This window comes from Somniosus microcephalus, chromosome 11 (genome assembly GCF_052327205.1).
Source record: "Somniosus microcephalus isolate GS21.2 chromosome 11, FLI_Smic_1.0, whole genome shotgun sequence".
NCBI classification, from domain to species: domain Eukaryota; kingdom Metazoa; phylum Chordata; class Chondrichthyes; order Squaliformes; family Somniosidae; genus Somniosus; species Somniosus microcephalus.
The window spans coordinates 52,398,901-52,412,562 of record NC_140997.1 but is presented as its reverse complement, the minus strand read 5'-3'; positions in this window follow the sequence as shown (position 1 = coordinate 52,412,562).

Here is a 13,662-nt window from a genome sequence, read left to right as displayed (position 1 = left end):
GGTCAACCATTCGGTCCATCTCCCTTTGGAAGACCGAAACCCCGTTGGTGACGCCGAAGGGGACCCTAAGGAAGTGGTAGAGGCGGCCGTTTGCCTCGAAGGCAGTATACTGGCGGTCCTCATGGCGGATGGGCAGCTGGTGGTACGCTGACTTAAGGTCGATGGTGGAGAATACTTTGTATTGCGCAATCTGATTGACCATATCAGATATGCGAGGGAGGGGGTACGCGTCCAGCTGGGTGTACCGGTTTATGGTTTGGCTGTAGTCGATTACCATGCGGCGTTTTGCAGTGGTTTTAACGACTACAACCTGGGCTCGCCAGGGGCTAGTGCTACCTTCGATAATGCCCTCCTTCAAGAGCCGCTCCACCTCAGAGCTGATAAAAGCTCTGTCCCCGGCACTGTACCGCCTGCTTTTGGTAGCGATGGGTTTACAGTCGCGGGTGAGGTTAGCGAACAGGGGAGGGGGGGGGACTTTTAATGTGGAAAGGCTGCAGGTGGTTTGCAGCGGGCGATTTAAAAGTTGTTGGTTGCAGACTGTGAGTGGGGGGAGGGGTCCACCGTATGCTAGTGTGACACTCTTAAGGTGGCACTGAAAATCCAACCCTAGCAGGACGGCAGCGCAAAGACGGGGCAGGACTAGCAGTTTAAATTTTTGATATTCAGTGCCCCCTACTGACAGGGTCACCACACAGTAGCCGCTGATGTCCATTGACTGGGACTTGGACGCCATAGAAATGCGATGGTGCGTTGGCAGAATCGTGAGGGAGTGGCTACGTACCGTGTCGGGGTGGACGAAACTCTCTGTGCTCCCGCTGTCGATCAGGCAACTGGTGGCGCGGCCGTTTACCGCGATATCCATCATGGAGCTGGATAGATGGTGAGGGTGGCCTTGATCCAGCGTCACGGAGGCCAGTATGTGGCTTAGTGAGTCACTATAGTCATCCGCCGAGACGGTGGTCGGTTCCGGTGACGAAATGGCGGTTGAGTGCGTTGGATACGATGGCGGCGGATGCCATGCGGCCGGGGGTACACAAAATGGCGGATAAGATGGCTGCTCCCACGGCCCGCACGCTGCGCTGCTGGCTGGCTTCCCCTTGCAGGCGTTAGCGTAATGGCCTTTCTTCCCGCAGCCCGAGCAGGTAGCTGTCTTAGCTGGGCAGTGCGCTCTGGGATGTTTTAACTGGCCACAGAAATAGCATTTTTGGGCCTGGTTACTGGGCATCGAAGCAGTTCTTACCGGAGGCTGCTGTCTCGGTTGGGTCGCTGCAGCGGTTGGTGCCGGGGGCGGCGGTCCCGTGTCCCACGGTTTCGATTGCCATGTCTCGGCGCCGTTACGGGGGTATGCCTCGAGGTTTCGGTGGGCCTCCTCTAACGAGAGCGCAAGGGCAATGGCCGTCTTCAGGTCGGGTTCCTTGCTTTCTAGCAGTCTCTGCCGGGTGTGGTCTGACTGGAGGCCCCTGACGAAGGCATCACAGGCGAGTCCCTGCGCGTGCTCCACAGCCGTTACCGCTTTACAATCGCAGTCTCTGCAGAGTGCCAGTAGCGCCCGTGCAAATGCCCCTACCGATTCTCCCGGTTGCTGCCTGCGGGATCCCAAGAGGTGTCGGGCGTAAATTGTGTTCACTGGGCGCGTATATTGCCCTTTTAGTAGCTCGAGGGCCGCCACGTACGTATTAGAGTCCCGGATTAGCATATATACTTGATGGCTCACCTGGGCGGTCAAAATTTTCAGTTTGTGATCCTCCTCTGTAACCTGTGAGATTGCGAGGAAGGATTCAAAGCAGCTCAGCCAGTGTTCAAACTTGGCTGATGCACCCACATCTTGAGGGTCGAGGTCCAGGCGTGGTGGTCTGAGGGCTCTCAGCAATGTCTGCTGTATCCGTTGCTGTTGTTGCTCCTCAGGTGTCGCCATTTAACTTTTAGCTAATAAAATTGATACGCTTATCAATTACTTCATAAAAGGTGATGAGTCGAAGAAGAGATGATGAATCGAAAGAAGAGATGAATAAGGCTTTTATTAGCTAAGAAGAGACCATGCTTCTTCGTGAGTGACTGAACAAGTCTGAACGAAACCCACACAGCGGTGGGTGGAGTCAGCTGAGGCATGCCTCCATACACAGCGCCACCCAGAGGTGGCAATATACAATACAGTGGTTTACCACAGCACCCTAAGAGGGGTGCAAAGCAACTAGCGCCCAGATGTGGCGATGTTTGCACCGCTCGCGAAATTGACCAGACATTTTGCAGCGGCACTAAACACTACCGCCACCATCTCCTGCACCCGCAGATCGTGATGTCAGTCGAGTGCGCAACGCCCCGGTAGCACCCCGGACTGGATATTGAGTGGTGCCCCCTGCCTTTACGCCTGCCGCTAGCAACGACAGGTAGAGGGGAATGTTTTGCAGTCAGGAAGGGACTGGGGGAGCACTATTTAAAGGCGGCTGCTTCCTGACTTTTTTTGTTGGCGACATTTTTGCACCACGCATTCTGAGAGAGCGAGAGCGAGAGCGAGAGCGAGAGAGCGAGAGAGAGAGAGAGACAGAGACAGACACACTACTGGAGAGATTCCACGCAGTGTGAGCAGCACTTTGCAGGTTCATTTTGATTTGACATTCCTTGCATCGATTTAGAAGAGACTATGGGGGCTGCACTCAGCTCTTTCCCTGGGCTTCTCCATTGTTCCTTCCAGCAGAATTGATGTACAGGTCTCTCCAGGCCGAGATTCAAGGCTGCAATGTGCAGGGTGTAAATATAGAGCAAGATCGACCCTCCCCTTTAAGAACTGGCCGGCACCAGTGTGTCTGTGTTCCATTGCTGACTTACATCACATTAGTTTCGCCAGCGCTCTGAGGTAGCGCCTCGCTCCTCAGCCTTAGTATGAGTTGGACAGGTTGGGTGATTGGGCAGATGCAGTATTGGGCAGATGCAGTATAATGTGGATAAATGCAAGGTTATCCACTTTGGTGGCAAAAACAGGAAGACAGATTATCAAAATGGCAATAGATTGGGAAAAGGGGAAGTGCAATGAGACCTGGGTGTCCTTGTGCACCAGTTGCTGAAGGTAAGCATGCAGGTGCAGCAGGCGGTTAAGGCGGCAAATGGTATGTTGGCCTTCATAGCGAGAGGATTCGAGTACAGAAGCAAGGATGTCTTGCTGCAGTTGTACAGGGCCTTGGTGAGACCACACCTTGAGTATTGTGTGCAGTTTTGGTCACCTTATCTGAAGAAGGATATTCTTGCCATGGAGGGAGTGCAGTGAAGATTCACCAGACTGATACCTGGGATGGCAGGAATGACGTATGAAGAGAGATTGGGTCGATTAGGCTTATATTCGCTGGAGTTTAGAAGAATGAGAGGGGATCTCATTGAAACTTATAAAATTCTAACAGGACTAGACAGACTAGATGCAGGAAGGATGTTCCCGATGGCGGGGGAGTCCAGAACCAGGGGTCACAATCTAAGGATAAGGGGTAAGCCATTTAGGACTGAGATGAGGAGGAATTTCTTCACCCAGAGAGTGGTGAACCTGTGGAATTCTCTACCACAGAAGGCAGTTGAGGCCAACTTATTAAATATATTCAAGAAGGAGTTAGATATATTTCTTAAGGCTAAAGGGATCAAGGGCTATGGGGAGAAAGCAGGGACAGGGTACTGAATTTGGATGATCAGCCATGATCTCATTAAATGGCGGAACAGGCTCGAGGGGCCGAATGGTCTATTCCTGCTCCTATCTTCTATGTTTCTATGTTTCTTAGCGCCTTAAGAGAGGTGTGTAGCGCCTGATTTAGCGCTCCAATCACCTCTAGGGGTAATATAAGCCAAGTTTATAGTCAGAGGCGATAATTAGCGCTGGGCGCTAAACTTTGCGCCTGGCCGATAATTGCGCCCCAAATGGAGCGATACCGAATTTCTCCCCCTAGGAGTTCTGCTTCCTACGGTTTCTAATCTTACATTAGTTGGAATTTCTGCCACTACCCAATTCTCCTTGTTCAAACAAATCTTAAGCTTGAAAACAAAACTAGTTCTTAGCATGCTGCCGTTTCTCAAATTGTGATGTCATATGCCGGCTTTCAGTTCTCATCTTTATGCCTGGGTTATTTGCAGATACTCAATTCTGCTTCTGTTTGTCAGTTGACTCGCTCTGTTCCAGACAACTCACCTCATTCTTCAGCGGGGATTTTTTTTTGGTATCTGTCTGCCCCAGTTTATTTAGTCACAGTTCTATTATTCTGTTACTCAGGCCATTGTCCTCAAGTTCTGTTTGCCTTTTTCAATGCTTATGATTGGAACCATTTTTCACAAGGTGGCTGAATTCCTTGATGCCAGATTCAAACTAATGAAAGATTATTTTAGGACTATGTCCTCTTGTCCTATTCTCACAATTTAATTTAAAGTAATAATCTTGATTTACCTTTTCTATTCTTATAACTACCTTACATACTTCCTTTCCAGAATGAAAATTCCAAGTTCCTTCAGTCTTTCCTCATAACTCAGACCTTCGACACCAAGACTCTTCTCTGCACTGCCGGCAGCACGTGAAAGTTTTCCTCGTGTCTCGGGATCAGAACCGGACGTAGTACTCAAAATATGTCTGCTTGATACTTTCTTTCTACTATGTAGTTTACTCTCAACTGTTTTCACCAGTTTCCAGAATTATATTCTTTAGTTATTCAATGTGTTTCTTTAAAAAAATAATTCTCAGGGTGTGGGCATCACTGGCAAGACTGGCATTTATTGCCAATGCCTAGTGACCCTGAGAAGGTGGTGCTGGGCCTTTTGGAACTTCTGCAGTCCATGTGGTGAAGATGCTCCCATAGTGCTGTTAGGGAGTTCCAGGATTTTGACCCAATGACAATGAAGGGATGGCGATATATGTCCAAGTCAGGATGGTGTGTGAAATGGAGGGAAACCTTTGTTGCTCTCTGTTTAAGATCTACCTACCACCAACCCGCCACCCCCACCCCCTCCCCCCCAACAAAGTGTTTTGCTACCCAAGTATCCTTTAATCTTTCGAGCTGTCCTCTTCGATTCCCGGACCAATCCTTTCTGGGTTCTTTCTTCCCTCGTGCCAGCTTCTACATTTTGCTGATTCTTGCAGAGTACTCTCTCTGCCTGTCCTCATTTGCCATCCTCGAAATTCCCTCCTCTCTTCCCGATTTCAAATGGTATAGCCCTCCAAGCCTGCTGCCACGTTTGGGTTGTGCTCCATGAATTCCTACTCACACTCTTCACTTCCAAGAGTTCATGTTTCCTTAGCAAAGCTCTTCTTTATGCTCATCAGTCTAGCTGTATGTTGCACTCCATCTTGTACAACTCTGTGGTAGTGATTTTGCTTGGTTCCTGCCATTGTCAGTTCCCAACATCACTCAGTTCAGTTATATCCTGTTTCAAGACTAGGCCTGATCATTTTCAACCTTTTACTTCTAACATATATATCTTTATTATTCCTTGCTGAATTGGGAATCAGTTCAAATCATTGAAGTAAATTTTTGTCTTCACCGCATGAGTGGCAATCTGGCGGAGTGGATCACCCGCCAGCTACAGGACACGCCCAATTTTTATCCTGTGGTGAAGACGAAAATTTCCCACTCTTGTTTTGGAAGAAAATGATGAATAATACATCCTAACAAAGAATACAACAGGCAAGTAGCATAAAAAAGGAAAATACTAAGTCAAGACCCGGCCGCAAAAAATACTGTTAAAACAGAGGGTTATGATGACGACAAAATGGAGAGATGATTAAGAAAAGACCAAAAGGAACATGAGTGTAAGAGTGAGTGAGTGAGTGTGTGTGAGAGTGTGAGTGTGTGTGTGTGAGAGTGAGAGTGTGTGAGAGTGAGTGTGTGAGAGTGAGTGAGAATGTGTGTGTGTGTGAGAGAGAGTGAGAGTAAGTGAGTGAGTGTGAGAGTGAGAGTGAGAGTGAGAGTGAGTGAGTGAGTGAGCGTGAGTGAGAGTGTGTGTGTGTGAGAGAGAGAGAGAGAGTGAGTGAGTGAGTGAGTGAGTGTGAGTGAGTGTGAGTGAGTGAGAGAGGTGTGAGTGTGTGTGTGTGTGTGTGTGTGTGTGTGTGAATGTGTGTGAGTGTGAGTGTGAGTGTGTGAGTGTGAGAGTGAGTGAGATTGAGAGTGTGTGTGTGTGTGTGTGTGTGTGTGTGTGTGTGTGTGTGTGTGTGTGTGTGTGGTGTGTGTGGGGGGGCAGGAGAAGGGTGAACACAGATTACTAATTATCTTTTATTTCTCCCTTCCCCTTATCACATTGGTGTCCAATGGCTAGCTACATCGCTAGCTACATCACAAGGTTCACAAACTATCTCAAACACTATTCAATGAACATAAAAAATAGGAACATAAGAAATAGGAGCAGGAGTAGGCCATACGGCCCATCAAGCAATGAGATCATGGCTGAACTTCTACCTCAACTTCACTTTGTCGTTCTATCCTCATATTCCTTGATTCCCTTAGTGCCCAAAAATCTATCGATCTCGGTCTTGAATATACTCTTCGACTGAGCATCCACAGCCCTCTGGGGTAGAGAGTGAAGAAATTTCTCCTCATCTTGGTCCTAAATGGCCAAACCCTTATCCTGAGATTAGTTCTAGAAAACAACCGCTCAGCATCTACCCTGTCAAGCCCTCTAAGAATTTTATACGTTTCAATGAGATCACCTCTCATTCTTCTAAACTCCAGACAGTATCGGCCCATTCTACCCAACCTCTCTTCAGACAGCCCTCTCATCCCAGGAATCAATCTAGTGAACCTTTGTTGCACCACCTCTAAGGCAAGTATATCCTTCCTTAGGCAAGGAGACTAAAACTGTGCACAGTACTCCAGGTGCGGTCTCACCAAAGCCCTGTACAATTGCAGCAAGACATCCTTCCTCTTATACTCCAACCCCCTTGCAATAAAGGCTAACACATCATATGCCTTTCCTAATTGCTTGCAGTACCTGCATGTTAACTTTCTGTGATTCGTGTACAAGGACCTCCAAATCCCTCTGAATACCAACATTTACTAGTCTCTTACCTTTTAAAAAATATTCTGCTTTTCCATTCTTCTTACCAAAGTGGATAATTTCACATTTCCCCACATTATACTCCATTTGCCACCTTCTTGCTCAATCACTTAACTGGTCTATATCCATTTGCAGCCTCTTTGCATCCTCCTCACAGTTTACTTTCCCACCTAGCTTTGTATCATCAGCAAACTTGGATATATTGCACTTAGTCCCCTCATCTAAGTCACAGCTGAGGCCCAAGCACTGATCCTTGTGGCACTCCACTAATTACACCCTGCCATCCCGAAAATGACCCATTTATTCCTACTCTCTATTTTCAGTCCGTTAACCAATCCTCAATCCATGCTAATATATTACCCTCAATCCCATGAGCCCTAATCTTGTGTAACAACATCTTGTGTGGCACCTTATCGAATGCCTTCTGAAAATCCAAATATACTATATCCACTGGTTCCCCCTTATTTACCCTGCTAGATACACCCTCAAAAAGCTCTAATAGATTTGTCAAACATGATTTCCCTTTCATAAAACAGTGTTGACTCTGCTTAATCATATTGAAATTTCCAAGTGCCCTTTTATCATGTCCCTAATAATAGATTCTAGCATTTTCCCTACTACTGATGTCAGGCTAACTGGCCTGCAGTTCCCTGTTTTCATTTGCTACCTTCCAATCCATGAGAACCATTCTAGAACTTAGGGAATTTTGGAAGATCAAAACCAATGCATCCACTATCTCTGCCGCCACCTCTTTTAGAACCCTAGGATGTAGGCCATCAGGCCCAGGGGATTTGTCATCTTTTAATCCCATTAATTTCTGCAGCACTTTTTCTTTACTAATATTAATTACTTTTAAGTTCTGCACTCTCATTAGACCCTTGGTTCTCCACAATTTCTGGTATGTTTTTTGTGTCTTCTACTGTGAAGACAGATACAAAGTAAAATGAGGAAAAGTATAGTTGAAGAACTGTAACTTGATTTTACTGGAGAAAATACATTATGCCCTTTGCTTAGGCTATCTTCTAGAACATCGATATTCAGGCAGACTGTCGGCAAATGTACCAACATGTTACACTAGGAGTGCCGCCAAGATCGGGGCCTTCTAGCTGCTCCTGGGCATAAATCACGCACTTTTGAGTTAGCTGCCCAGGTCCAGCACCAGGGCAGCGGCAGAAACATTTAGTCCCTGTATCTTCAGATTACCTGCAACTGATTCTAAAAATTGATCCCATAACATTAAACGACACCAGCTCTTTTCTAGCCATAATTTTCAAATATTTTCTAATCCTATGAATGATTCTCTAAGTAGTTTTTAAAAATACTTTTGCTTGTATTAAGTCACAAGCCAGGCATCAAGTTAGAAGTAGTAAGAATAGCATGTTTTAGTTAAATAGACTGTACTGTCTGTTGGATGAACGTGAGAAAAATGTGTAATTGTTTTACCACTAAATGATGCTTTTTAGCCCAAATGTCTTTGCTTCCCTGATAGTGGTTTGCTAATAATTCAAAAGCTCTGAGAAAAGTATCAATATTTCAAATATGGTTTTCAATTGGATTTAATAAAATTATTCCCAGCAGAGAGCAAATTGAACTGTACAGACACCTACCGACCGGGATTGCTGTCGGTATGAGTTTCTTTGGCAGAATATGTTGGTGCTGTCTCGCCTCTTCCTTATGTTGACACTGTTAATTCTTTTCTTTTGCCTTAAATTTGTGACTTTTCATCTCCTCCTCGCATCTTCAATGTGCCTTCTCCTTGCAGCTGTAGGATACCTTGGCCCCTTCCAATTTCAGCATTTCTGGCTGGAACTCGCACCCCACTGTTCTTTCCCTGAGCAGCTAGGTGGAATCGTTCCATCACTTTGTCTATGTCTTTGTGAGCTCTTGTGGCCATTTGCAATTACTATTCAACTTGCTTTAAATTTTGTTTGTTAGCTTGCCCCTCCACTTTTGATGCCCTCTTCCTTAGCAAATCTTTCCCTGTTTCGCATCCCTGTCATTCTCCCAGCTTCTCTCCCTCAAGTCAAAGGGGCACAAACGTGAGCACACCTGGTGCACAACTTGCTTAGCCATCCACCACCGGAACTGGCTTGAACACATCAAGCTCTACTGGGCCTTACCTTCCTCTGCCAAAACCACCCGCTACACTAGGATCATCCAGGAGAGCAGAGATAACCCTCGGATCCTTTTGTGTATAATTAATTGCCTCCTTATACCCCTCCACCCTCACCTCTAACAAGTGTGAGGAGTTCATGGATTTTATTACCAAGATAAAGACCATCTATTCAGCAGCTTGTGTCTCTTTCCCCCCACCCCCCCCCCCCCTCCCCTCCTCCTGATCACCCATCTCTCCCCAAACCAGAGCATCTCTAGCAATGGTTTATCATCCCATCACTACACGGTCACCTGGGGAGCACCCAAGGATCTACCTATTCTCATCCTTGTGTTTAAACCCTTACTTGGCCGCGCCCCTCACTATGTCTGCATTCTCCTGCAGCCCCACAACTCTGTCCTCATTCCTCTGACTCTGGCTTCTTATGCATACCCCACCCCCCTTCTTAATTCCACACCATTGGTACTGTGCCTTCAGTCACCCAGACCCCACGCTCTGCAACTCCATCTAAATCCGTCCACCTCTCTATTTCCCTCTCATCTCTTAAGACTTCCTTAAAACCTACCTCTTTGACAAAGCTTTTGGTGAACCCTCCTAAATCTTTCCTCCTTTAGCTCAACCTCTTTGTCCCTTATGACTCAGTGTAGCATTTTGGGACATTTTTCTGTTAAAGGCCCTATATAAATGTAAGTTGCTGTTGTTGTGCTACTGTACTTCACCAATCTGGCCCCCAGAATTATGCGTTTGGGTTCTTTTACACTTTTTACTTTACATATTTTTGGCTCCTTGTTTCAGACTAGCCCTAACTCCCTGATCTCTGGACATTGTCACTTGCACTGATCCCTAGGCATAATATCGTAATACACACAATAACACTGGAGCTCTTTTGTTTTCTGGCTCTATGTCTCCGAGTTCAAAAGTAGCAGAACAACACTGCACTAGACCTCATTATGGTCATTAACTGCTAAACAAATGGATTAAACTGTAATAGAACAAATGAACTAATTTTAAATTTTGCTAACTGCTCGTATAGTAGAAAATAATAGTTTGCAACACTGATTTTTCTATGTAGTATATATTAAATCCTTCACTCAACCTGCTTAGGTCATTCTCTTCAGAATTGTAGTCATCCATCCACTATTCATAAGTTCAGCATCCAACAAAATGATGAAAACCCCACACAAGCTGATAAATACCTATGTCCCACTTTTAACCCGAGAACGGGGCACGTGTGGGGTTAAAATCACGGCAGCGTGGCACTCACCTTGTTCGCACCACACTCGCGCGTGGTGCCATTTTAACAGGCACGTTTAGGGCAGCATCAGAGGCCCTTGCACCAGGCAGGCGAGGACTGAGGGAAAAAAAATCATGCCCGTGATGTCTGGACAAGCGTTGTCCATTAGAAAAATGCCTTCTCTCACTTTACTTGCAGCTTTAGGGTGCACGCAAGACAACGTTGTAGAATGTGGCGGAGGAGGCAGGGAATTCAGTTTGCAGAGTCATAGATTTGGCCGTCATCAGAGTAACAGAAGCTGCATGAAAAACATATTAATTAGGAAACGGTTGGGCATACTGCCCGATTAATGACAGGATCACGAGGGCAGCCCGCCATTCACATTAAAATGAGGCCTGGGTGTTAAAATTGCGCTGTCCTCACCTTGGCGGGTTGGAGCGAGCCTGCCGCGCGCCTTGCCTGGACCACCGCCCCCTCCCCATCCCAATTGAATTCGTGCCCCAGTTAAAATCAGGACTCTAATACCTTAAAATGGTGATGGAAGGGGGGAATTTGGAATTTAAATGACTGTTAAATTCAAAAGGCTACCAGACACATCTGGAGAAAAAAAAATCACACAGCATGTTTGCATTTGAATTTAGTGCCTTGGTCCCTCTCTTAGGCATTTCTTTTTCCAATCTGGTTACGATTTGTGCAATGTGTAACAAACGGAGCCGAAACATTCCTGTGAGAGTGAAGCTGGTTTTTAACTCTTTATGCACCATAACAGTATTTAAGAAGCCCAGTAACAAGCCAAATATTAGACAAAAATGATTTTTGTCATAGATCTGTGTGGCCCCCTCCAACTAAATTTGTGTATAATTTTCCTCTTTTGTAAAACAAAGACTTGAAAAATCTTAAATTCAAATAATTGTTTATGCCTGAATAGTTAATTTCTAAATGTTTGCCAGTTTTGTTGTTTCAATTTGTAATCCGTTTGCAAGGTTTGTCTTTTTAGCATGAAATGTGGAAATAAATAAATCGTACGTAGCAACAAGGACATCCCAGTAATCAGAAGGGTACAATACTGAACTCTCAACTAGGAGGCCCAATTTATCTTGGAAAATTCATTTACACATCTCCTAATACTCCTTGTGGAGGGGTACTTTTCCTGAAATGTTGGTTGAGTCCGTCAGCAAGTAGTTTTGATAGTTCTCTCCTCCAGATAAATGAGAGCAGCATGGATACAGGTTTTCTCTTGGAAAGGAAGCCAAATAGATACGGGAAGAGAAGGTTAAGCCCTATATGCTTCAAATAACCTGAACAAGCTTCAAAGAAACAGATGTAACTTTTAAGCAACGACAGACAAATGTGGGTTTTGTCTTACCAAACTGAATATACAAAGGTCAGAATAAGAATATCCTTGGTTTATTACACAAATCTCATCCTACATTTCATTTTAAAATGTACATTTGTAAACTGTAAATTAAGTGATGTTGTGGCAGAACCACTGAATGACTCTGGCTAACTGTATATAATTCTCTTTAACGATGTTCTAACACCAGCCTAAACCTGTACCATTGTGTTAGGCATTACTGTGTTTTGTATATAGAGTTTGCATTTACAGGGCGTGGCCCCTTTAAGAGCGTGGGAAAACGCGGGTAAATGCGATGACGTCACGTCGCAAACCACGGGGCTGCCCTGGCAGTCCTCGTGGCATCTCCGTTGAGTAAAGACCTGTTTAATTGTTCTCTTGTGTCGAGCGCCGTTATTCGTAGGAATTCGTTAATTCCTACATTGGTGACCCCGTTTTTGTGAACGTTTTCACAAAAGAAGAGCACAGCATGGAAGCAAACGCTGTTTCGCTAAAACTACCGCAGTTCTGGGAGCAGCAAGCACCCTCGTGGTTTATTCAGGTCGAGGCCCAGTTCGCCCTGAGGAACATCAATGCGGATCAGACCAAGTACCTTTATGTGGTCTCCGCACTCAACAGCTCTACCGCCTCTTGGATCATCAGCCTCCTCGAAAACCCCCCAACGGAGCGCAAGTATGAAACCCTCAAAGCACGGTTACTGCAGGTTTTTGGGCTCACAAAATCGGAGCGCGCCCGTCGATTACTCGCTATGCCCGAGCTCGGGGACTCCAAGCCTTCAGAGTTGATGAGCCAAATGCTCACACTCCTGGGCTCAGAACGAGAGAGCCTACAGCACGTTCGACCGGGAGTTGCTCGCCCTTTTTCTGGCCATCCGCCATTTTCGGTTCCTATTGGAAGGACGTCCTTTCACCGCCTTTGTGGACCATAAGCCGCTAACCTTTGCAATGGCCAAGACCGCCGAACCGTGGTCAGCCTGACAGCAGCGTCAGCGGACCTACATATCTAAATTCACCACAGATATACAGCACGTGGCCGGTAAGGACAACCTGGTGGCAGACTGCCTCTCCCGCGTGATCGTCAATACGGTTCATTTGGGCATCGACTACGCCCTCATGGCAGCGGACCAAGCCTCAGACCCGGAAGTCCAAGCTTACAGAACGGCCATCACTGGCCTCCAGTTGGCCGACGTCAAGTTCCATTCAGCAGGTACCACGCTGTTGTGTGACGTCTCCATACAGGATCCTCGCCCTGTCATGCTGGTCGTCTGGCGCCGCAAAGTGTTCGACACCATACATGGGTTGTCACACCCAGGAATGAAGGCCTCTCAGAAACTGATGTCAGCGAAATTTGTATGGCATGGCATGCATAAAGATGTCCGTGACTGGGCCAACACCTGCGTGGTCTGCCAAAAGGCCAAGGTACAGCGCCACATCAAAGCTCCGTTGGCCACCTTCACAGTTCCAGAGCAACGTTTTGACCATGTCAACGTGGACCTGGTAGGACTACTCTCACCCATGGTTTTTCACACATCCTGACCATGGTTGACCGCACCACCAGATGGCCGGAGGCGGTCCCTCTGTCATCCACTACTTTGGCGGACGTGGCCAGGGCGTTCATTTCCTCCTGGATCGCCCGTTTCGGAGTGCCCGCAGATATTTCGTCAGACAGGAGACCGCAGTTTTCCTCCAAACTCTGGAATGCAGTGGCCCAAGGACTCAGTGTCAAATTGCACCGCACCACAGCCTACCACCCACAGGCAAATGGCCTCTGCGAACGCTTCCACCGGTCAATGAAAGCCACCCTGAGGGCCAGCCTGCAGGATGCTGGATGGGCAGACAAGCTACCGTGGGTCCTGTTGGGCCTTCGCACGGCCCCCAAAGAAGACCTTCACTCCATCAGCGGAGCTTGTGTATGGTCAGCCGCTGCGAGTCCCGGGGGAAGTCCTACCAA